The sequence below is a fragment of the Haliotis rubra genome, unplaced genomic scaffold, assembly GCF_003918875.1.
Source record: "Haliotis rubra isolate DU_JTF1 unplaced genomic scaffold, ASM391887v1 Scf91, whole genome shotgun sequence".
NCBI classification, from domain to species: domain Eukaryota; kingdom Metazoa; phylum Mollusca; class Gastropoda; order Lepetellida; family Haliotidae; genus Haliotis; species Haliotis rubra.
The window spans coordinates 782,865-793,494 of NW_025767646.1; the positions used below are offsets into that span (position 1 = coordinate 782,865).

Here is a 10,630-nt window from a genome sequence, read left to right on the forward strand (position 1 = left end):
CTGGTCCATTGTTGTCATAGACGTGGAACGCTGTTTTGACAAGTTCAACTGCCAAATGTCAAGGAAAGCGTGAAAAACGATAAAAACGTGAAAGAAACTGTGTGAATTGATATCGTAAAATGACAATTATTTTTTATTTAACAGTCGAGCAAAAAACGTTGCCATTCCTGGGCCTCCTTCCACAAAGCACTAAGGTGATCGTAAGTCACTAAGGTAACCTTAGTGCAATGTTAAAGAATGGGAGTTAAGGTTAACCTTAGTAAAGGTAGGTTCGTGAAAGGAGCCCCAGGACTGCAGTGCAATGTTGAACTAAATTGGGTATGAATCGTAATGTGGCCTTCGTCGGTCTCCATTCTCACCAACTTTTCCATCAAACTTTCGGTGATGTCAAACTAGAGTTTGACGTGTGAAGTGTTGTTCAGAAACAACCAATCGCAGTCAACGAAATTGTCACGTGATGTTTGGTCGACTGGTCAACTTTTAAAATTGTCAAACTTTAGTTTGCATTGTGAAGGCCGATTAATATCGCAGAGTGTAATATTCCAGCGATATATCACACCAGTCTACAAATAATTATATCCGGGCCTAACAAACCAGTGGATAACAGCATGAGCCGCTCCCGGGGATGACATACATACCACAGACCCTCGTGACTTTGCGAAGATTAAAGATTTAAAATATATATTTTTTGAGATAACCCCGACTCGAAATGCTACACGATACATTATGACAAGGCCGGACACTTCGCTGTTCCTAGACTAATGCTTAGTCTCTGAATATATATAATTTTGATAGTAACAAACAAGCCCATTTAAATTGAAAAGGAGCCCCAGGGAGACCAGCGATTCAGAACCTGAGGAAATCTAGACTTGCTTTATTTAGGGCTTTAGCACTGCAGAGAGGGCTTGGCAGTGGGGAAAGTAATGTGGTTCAGGGACTGTGAGACAGACTACGCTGTTCCCTACCCGCCTGCTTTGCCGATCGCTACGCTGCCATCGCATGTCATGGATGGTTGACCTATCTATCACCACTCACCTACCAATTCTTTACTGTTATTTCCGCAAGTCGCTTGAAACCCCCGATTTTGACCTCAACTAAACGATCTCGACGCAAATGGATGACGTATGTCCGCACAAAACGGGGGTGGGGGTTTGAGGAGGTTGTGTGTGACACCTGGGCCTCCCTTCACAAAGCACTAAGGTAACCTTAGTGCAACATTAAAGAGTGGGAGTTAAGGTTAACCTTAGTAAAGGTTGGTTCGTGAAAGGAGCCGAATGTTACGTAGTGTATCCTGTATGGCCCCAGGGGACATGAACCAGTGTGCGAAATAGCCACTGTCCCGCAAGCCCGTGGCTAGTAAAAATCCAGTTGGGCCAAATCTCCACAGTCACTGGCTAGTGAATTTTCATGGGGTCATTTTGTAAATATATCACTCTCTCCGACTTGTTAAGTTATAATACACTATTAAATCATGCAAGATTATGGCCTGATAAAAATGTTCATCATATTAGCACCTTAATGATGAAACCCTTGTCTTGCCGACTATATCTTATTCTCATCTATTTTTGTAATCTTTTGCTTAGTTTCTACATTCAAATTTCGGGGTAGTGAATTATTTTGTGGGATACTAACTTTCAGGTATAGTTATCCCTACTGGCTAGCAAAATTTGGAAACTATTTCGCACACTGATATGAACAGAGGACGATAGAATTAAGCTAACAGAGAAATTCTATCAATCATACTATCAAAACTGGGGAGATGGGGGTAGCCTAGTGGTTAAAGCGTTCGCTCGTCACACCGAAGGTTCGATTTCCTACATGGATACAATGTGTGAAGCCCATTTCTGGAGTCGTATCCGACGTGATATAGCCGGAATATTGCTAAAAGTAGCGTAAAACCAAACTCACTCACTTTATGTGACCTTCAGTGTATACCTCTAATGACTATCAAAGAGGTAATAACATGTGTCGGTGACGTCAAAGCAGCAAGAAGCCCTGGCTTTAATGTCAGTGCTGTCGCGAAATATCAGAATTTTGTCACTGTAAGTGTTTGGAAAGAGGTCTACTTAGTTTAGGAAGTTGGATGAAATCGGTGTTTCCAGATATGTTTCCATAACTGCACTTTTCAACTGAATGAAGAGAGTCGAAAGGGCAACGGCAAGCCTTTGAGAAACGTTCCAGAAACTTCTAGAACGATGAAGCCTGCCATGGTCAAAGGCAGATAACTCACATTCTTGCGCAAAGGCGTTCTGAAAAGATCTTGCTGTTTACAGGTTAAAATAAAATTATTAACCAAACAGTCGATCCACAGTAACGCTCGTTGGGCTCATTAGCCCTACACTAAGCCCAGACAGCCTGTAGGACTCGCAGTGCTGCCAAGTCGGACCCACCAGCAAATACAAAGACTCATAGACACTGCAGCATGCAGTGTATTTAGTAAGAGCAACTACAAACGCGTCAGCAAACCCGGGTGGTCTCCCTTGTCAGTCAAGAGATAAGTAGGTACCAACACACCGAGAACACCCTGAAGGCTAACAACTTCGTCCGGATGCAAGAGCGACATTTCGGACGCATAGTTCCTGTCAATCATAGTAATATGCAAGTAACAGAAAAATCCATATGGATTATATCAATGATTTCATAGCATTCGTCATAGTAGACAATCTGAGGTTTGTTCGCTTTGATACGCCATACTTTGTCACACTGCAAGAAACGTCAAAACATTGATTACACAACAGTCTCGTTTCGTGCTGACTGGGTTCCGTCCTATAACGCAACATAGTACAATAACCAGTCCAGAATTTTGAGACCAACTCATACAACTGGATAAATAATATTAGTCAATATTATTTGATACATCTGATCACTTGTATATTGCAGCATTACATCGTTGCAAACACGTGCAGCGTGCTCTGACAAACGGAAATCTTGAAATCTCAAAACGAGGCTCGGCCGCTGGAAATGTTTGGCGGTCTTGTACGACCTTGGTATTATATCAAATCGCATTGTACGTTACAAAAATACACTTAACAGGTGTAACCAGGACACCTAACAGGTGTAACCAGTCAGCCAGATGAATTGTGAATCATTTTACGACCTCTTCAAACAAGGAAAGTCTGTGTAGTCATAGTTAACATCATGCTGCCTTAACCTCGTCATAAAATATAGAAATACGATCTATTTAAAGTTTAAAATTAAAATTCATTTGTAAAAAACGTTTTCTTATGAAACAAGGAATTGAAACTTCGTGTAACCATAGTTGTTTGTAGTGTCTCTTTTCACTTTCACACGAGAACCCTTAGGTCATTGTCTGGACTGGTTCATGAGACTCATGTTTCGGTTTGCAACAGCACAAATGAAGTTTGTAAAACGAAGCTCGTCCTCGATATGTCATTATTGCTTAATAGGAGCTCCCATCTTGATTGAACGAAGATGTACAGTTGTTTCACACTGTGTATAAATATACCACCAGACTAAAAGTCTTACATATATGTAAAATCGATTCCTGCAACACGTCTCTGTTTATACTGTTTGGATATTGTCCAGCTTTGTGCATAAATGTACCTCAGTCGTGGTATCATATGAGGCTAATGACATTACTGTTTTGGGGAGAGGTCCACCAATGTCGAGAAAACATGTGCTCAATCTGTTTACTTGTGAATATGTTGAAATCAAATAGGTCTACACATTTGTCTGGGCTAAATTGGAACTTATTCGAAGGAATTCAATCATTGACATTTTTCATCACTTCCTGTACAGATTCTGGATTGTTTGGAGTGAAATCTTCAAAGGTGTCATTGTCATCACTATTACTTTTCAATGATACATGATACCACTGACATGTATTACAAATGTGTTTACAGCAGTTCCAAGGACGAGAATTACACACACAGAACACATTTCAATAGCCAGACTGACTGACTGAGTTTGGTTTTACGCCGCTTTTAGCAATATTCCAGCAACATCACGGCGGGGAACACCAGAATTCGGCTTCACACATTGTACCCATGTGGGGATGCGAACCCGGGTCTTTGGCGTGACGAGCCAGCGCTTTAACCACTAGGCTACCCCACCGCCCTCAATAGCCAGAAGTAATAATAGATGGTTTGGTTGGTTGGTTGGTTGGTTGGTGTGTTGTTTAACGCCGCACTCAGCAATATTCCAGCTATATGGCGGCGATCTGTAAATAATCGAGTCTGGACCCGACAATCCAGTGATCAACAGCATGATCATCGATCTAGGCTGGGATACGATGACATGTGTCAACAAGTCGGCGAGCCTGACCACCTGATCCCGTTAGTCGCCTTTTATAATCAGAATAGGCACAAAATAGCAGGATAACCCGATTGGTATTTGCATTGTTGATCGTATGGTCAGTATGGAAGGCCTCCTGAAAGTATAACTTTGATGACGTGTGTCAACAAGTCGGCGAGCCTGACCACCTGATCCCATTAGTCGCCTTTTATAATCAGAATAGGCACAAAATAGCAGGATAACCCGATTGGTAATTGCATTGTTGACTGTATGGTCAGTATGGAAGACTCCGGAAAGTATAACTTGATGTCACAAGTCACACCTGTGACTGGTTGATCTTGTGTGTCATCGATCTCCTACCCCAAGTGTAGGTCCTCCCGGAAACAGCGCTCTTCAATGCCCGACAGTACGTTGCCATGGAGATTCCAAGTATATCGTTGTTGCATTAGAATATGATTTATGATAACATGGAGGAACTGTCTGAGGCTGTGTTTAGATATATTATAGCCAGATGTATGACCTCTATATATGTGACTCCTTCGTGATAAACCCACATGTTTTATTGACGTTTAAACGAGAATGTAGGTTGATGAATCGCGTATATTTAAAATAATCAACAGCACTGCTGTAGCGATCGAGTAACAGCTGTTTAGAGTAAAGTGGCACTGTGATCTATTGTCTCGTGGGGAAGTACAGCTTGGTCACAAAAACACCAGCATACATCGTGGACGTCGAACAACTCCATCGCACTACAGCGTTACACCAATCCAGCAATGCCTGATATGATAGTGAGTGAGCAGGTTTTGGTTCGCGTCAGAACCAAACACAATCATAGTGCCGGTCTGATATTCGGAGGATCCTGAAATAGGCAAGGGAGGCAACGCTTCCATATCCAAACCCTTTGACCACAGGGACAGTCCGGACATTGTTCGATATGACAGTCTGTCTACCTCCAGAGGGTTTTGGCGAAATTCCCGTTTCTATAAATTATTTCCATAGACACGGGGATATATGTCTCACGTCCATATAGGAATCCTCTTGCTTGTGCACGTGACCAGGCAAACCAGTGGTTGAAAGCATGAACATCAAACTATACTTTAATACCGTGCGATTATACACAGATAAGCATCGCATTGAATCCACAAGATCCTGTACTGTCGATTCGCTCTTGGGTATCGGTAAATATTGTCTCTCACGCAGAAATATACTCAATAAACTTTAGACAAAGACGACATTCTATCATCCACTTTTCAATCAGTCTAGCCTAAGTATACCCTTGGTAAAAACTAGCAGTTTATTTTAAACTTACAACAGTATTATTATGAAGGTTAGAGTGCAAGAGTTTCTTTCTTTAAGAATTAAGAATTTCTGTCAGTACGCTTTCATACTGTATAAATGTGTGTCACTCTTTCCCTGGAAGTGATCATCAATCTTGTAGCAGGGGACTTTCTGACAATAAAAAAAACACATTGAAAATTTTAAAAAATACAAATATTTTAAATATAATTTGGAAAAATACTCGAGTATTATCATTTCGCCAAAATACACTGAAGGACAGTGAAACAAAACACAAATCCTTGATAATCGCCAAATATGAAACAAACAAAAAAGTTATCCTATGGTGGTACGTGATTTGAAACGCTATCATACTTGTGTGCGGACCTTTCATTTCGCACTGTTTTCATTCTTGCAACGATTTGATTACGTTCGTACTTTTTTCGGTTCAGTGGAATATTTATTGTGTAGTTGTTTCCTCAGCACTTTACAACTATAATGATACACCTGCGGCGTCTGACAACATTCAGTCACAAGTCGGTTCACACCGTCACGCCAAAGACCCGGGTTCGAATCCCCACATGGATACGAGGTGTCAATTTCTGGTGTCCCACGCTATGATATTGCTGAAATATTGTTAAAAGCGGCGTAAAACTAAACTCACTCACTCACACAAGCGTGGGGCACTGAGAATCTATACTCTACTCCTTATTTACCATGAAGTGAGCGAGTGAGTTTTGTTTTACACCGTTTTTACAGTATTGCAGGCGTGAAGAGCAAACGCTTTAACCATTAGGCTACCCCACAGCCCCAACCAAAAAGTCGTTATTCATCTCTCACAGGTAGAAGGGTACGAGAAGTCGAACGCTCTTATAATGAATAAAACATATGCATGTACAAGTATACAAAAGGTTTATATTGACATATGTACACATTTATTCAACATCAGTAATAACGTTGTGAAAAATAAAGTGTCTATCCGCGCATATTCCATAAGCGACTTTATGTAAGTGGAATATATACACGTATACAATAACAATTCTCATGCATTTAAATAACAGCACATTTCAATCATTACTATCTGTGTATCAGGTGTCCTGTATGCTTCAACCAGTGTTTATCATAAGACTCAGCTCTGTCTATATGTAACTGTGTTTACGTACCTACAGCTGGGAAAATGACAGCCTGGTTCCCGTGGTCACAGTGTCGGAGCGTTAGCGCAGCAAACCCCGGGAACCAGGCTGTGAAATTGAAAGTATTCACATGAAAATTGGACTTGATCGAAATTACAAATCTTGTCCAAACTCAACCAAGTTTAAGACAGTTGCCGAAACACTGCAATCATAAGGTCCAAACACCCCTAAAATAACCCTATCAAACACCACATCATTAAATGGCGATTTATTGTTTGTATCATATCAAACACTGTGCATACTTTCTTTTCCCGACACGTTAGGATGAACATTGGAACTATGAAAATAGGTGGTATTTAACCAATTTCAGCAATATCCATGGGGGTGACAGGGGTGTGGTGGGGAGGAATGCTACCACAATGTCTTCTCTTGTCCACATCATCGGAATAAAACACATTTTTTCGGCTACGCTGACAAACGTTTCGCCACTACTGTAATGAAACATGAAGCCAATGCTCCGTTAAGCATACTGAATTTTGTGATGACTTTCGCTTCTGGTAGTGTTTACCTTTATATATTATTTACATTCAAATCATATTCGCATCACAACCACAATTATTGTTAACTAAATCAATATTTTAATTGTTTACAATCATCGAATAATTGACTGTCATAAGTATTTATTTTTTGCTACCATGGAAACGATTGCATTCTTCTATCTTCTTGTTATTGATATTTCCTATGGAGGAGGCTACCGAACAAATTACATACTTCATTAGAAGCCACTACAGAACCATTTTACTACTTGACAACGATTGACAACAGTTACTTACACAAATAAACGCATATTCGGTTTGACTACATTATCAAAATACGATACATGTACATGAATTCATATTTACTCGCCGGAAGCTGAACATATTCCCTGGAATCAACATTTCAGGCAAGTGTTCTTCTTAATGTCCACATGTAATTTCTGTTATTTACAGTAAAAAAGTCACAGGTTCACAGTTAAGGCTCCATTTCCTGTTAATGAATATCCTGTCTGTGTGGATTTTGTTCTAGTCTTTTACAAGATTATTGCTCTTACTGTGCATCTTGTTTGCCTTGAACACGAACACGAAAAATAATCAAATATGTAATGATAACGCCAGAGTCAGTATCGATTATCCGAGGAAACAGAAACATTCACATCCTGATGCAGATCCCGCCTCAACAGTGTATCTGGAATCAACCAAACTTGAAATATATGGTGCTGATGATATTTCATTCATTCTGTGATTCCTATGTTCATGAAATCAGTTGATGAACATCCTACGGTGCACCCGTAGAAGGTAGTACATGGGCCTTCAAGTGAACATGGGCCTTCAAGCCAGTAAGGCCCATGTGTGGATCACTTCCTTTGAACATTCATCGCTTCTTCTTTGACTTCTGGACATTCTGAAGGTCCGACTCCATGTCGTTCGCCTTGAACAGAAGCAACGCAGACGATAAAGGAAGTTTCTCAAATATGACCTTCTTGAGGAGTGAGAAAAATAGCGCCACCTTTCTCGCACAGTGTCTAAGGCGGGAGGATGCCTCTGCCTTTTTCATTTCGAGGGCCTTTTTGTAGGCCCGTTTATTGTGAGTTGAAACCATGGTTTACACGCTGATCCGCACCAACTGGCGACGCCTGACAATGATAAACGTGATAGACAGTTTCAATAAGTTTGCAGCGCCACCTGGTGCTTGTGGGTCTGTCACACGAGACGTGCATTAATTGATGCAGAAGATAGCAGCTTGGTGTGATGATAATGTAATCTCTACCAGCTTTATAAACTACATGCTCCTCCAGGAGCAATGGTTGTCCTGAAGGGGTCGTTGTGGGGCACGGGTACTGACAGAGGAGCAACGTGAAGGGTCGTTACCCCGGGCACGTTTCAATAAAGCAAATTCCTTTCATCTTCTGAGTCAACCGGCTAAGCGCAATGTAGAATGGACTGGTCTTATGGTACCGTTCTGCATTCTGATTTTAGTTTGGGTACATTTTTGTATAGAAAAACGTACATGTAGTACGTGTGTCGACAACGATCCCTACAGCGCTTGGTGTGAGCATTTGGGGTGCAATTGCAAGAGAGGCCATTTACACGTACGAGGGGAATTGGTTCTGTCTGTCTGTATGTGTGTGTGTGTGTGTGTGTGAGAGAGAGAGAGAGAGAGTGATAGAGAGAGAGAGAGAGAGCAAGGACTGTCTGACTGAAGTATCCGTGTTAGACTGAGGAATGGTATATTGGATTATCAGTATAACACGGCACTGTGTGTGTGAGAGAGAGAGAGAGAGTGAGAGAGAGAGAGAGAGAGAGAGAGAGAGAGAGAGAGAGAGAGCAAAGACTGTCTGACTGAAGTATCCGTGTTAGACTGAGGAATGGTATATTGGATTATCAGTATAACACGGCACTGTGTGTGTGTGTGAGAGAGAGAGAGAGAGAGAGAGAGAGAGAGAGAGAGAGAGAGAGAGAGAGAGAGAGAGAGAGAGAGCAAAGACTGTCTGACTGAAGTATCCGTGTTAGACTGAGGAATGGTATATTGGATTATCAGTATAACACGGCACTGTGTAGCTGCTGTTATTAGTGCCGTACTATGCTGCTATAACAATATACCCAAACCGAAACACGAGTCGCATTAACCTATTCAGACAATGACCTACTTTTCAGCCGATCTGAATTTTCTCGTGTGAAAATGAAAAGAGACACCACAAACAACTTTGGTTACACTGAATTCCAATTCCTTGTTTCATAAGAAAATGGTATTTACAAATGAATTTTAATTTTAAACTTTAATAACATCGTATTTCCATATTTGATGGCGAGGTGTAGGCAGCATGACCTTAACTAAGACGTCACAGACTGCCCCTGTTTGATGAGGTCGCAAAATGATTCACAATGCATCTGGCTCACTGGTTACACCTGTTATGTGTTCTTTGCGCTCATTCAGTGTAGTTTTGTAACGCACAAATGTGATTGCTGTATTTTGTAACGCAGATCGCCAAACGTTTTTAGCGGCAGAGCCTCGTTTTGAGATTTCCACGATTTCCAGATATCCGTTTGTCAGAGCACGCTGTACGACAAAGCACGCTGCACAACGTGTTTGCAAGGATTAGAAGGAGCGTAGTATTGCAATATACAAGTGCTTAGATGTATCAAATAATACTGATTAATATTTATGTATCCAACTGAATGAATTTGTTTCAAAATTCTGGACTGGTTATTTTACTAACTAGCGCAATAGGACGGAACTCAGCCAGCAGGAAACGAGACTGTTGTGTAATCAATGTTTTGACTTGTTCCGCAGTCTAACACGGTTACTTCAGTCAGACAGTCCATGTTTTATCTCCCTCGTGACGAGGCAGGGTAACAACAAGTGCAATCTTTTAACGTCTTTGGAAACAGCAGTAGTAGTAACAGCGACAGCAATAGAGCCAAGGCTGACAGCAGAAGAAGCCCCTAATAGCTGTAGGAATAGAGATGGTGTTTCAAATAGAAACAGAAAGCAGTAGTAGCATTAGCAGTAATATCAGTAACAGCACTAGAAGTAGCGACAGCGATCGTAGTAGTAGGGGTTGCAGCTAGTAATTTGGAACTTCCAGTCGAAGCTGTGACTCACCTGTGTTACCCTACTGATCTACACGTCATGCAGCAGAACGTGTAGGTGACGTCGTGGCAAGTTCCGCCTAACACGGCGACTGGTATATGTGCTTGTCGGAAGCTTGTTGGCTTTATGCAGACCAGCTGGCGTTTTCTGTTATAAATCACACGATCAACATGGTAAACTACACAGTCAGAGGCATTAGGGCACATCGGTGATATGAGGTGTTACGAATAACACGCAGAGATGTAGAAAATAAGCATCGTCGTTGTTGATGATGTTGTTGTTGTTGTTCTTCTTTTTCTTCGTTTTACTGAGTCATGTGAGTGTTTATCATTATTTAG

At 41.2% G+C, this 10,630-nt stretch overlaps 1 long non-coding RNA gene across 1 annotated transcript; it reads right to left on the reverse strand.

The window, feature by feature from the left end:
• Nucleotides 1-6,424: 6,424 nt before the first annotated feature.
• LOC124264109 lies at nt 6,425-10,394 on the reverse strand. The gene is made up of 2 exons (XR_006895055.1): nt 10,305-10,394; nt 6,425-8,334 (listed from the first exon to the last, which is right to left on the reverse strand). It is a non-coding gene; the product is annotated as an uncharacterized LOC124264109 (long non-coding RNA).
• Between the last annotated feature and the right edge of the window lie 236 nt (nt 10,395-10,630).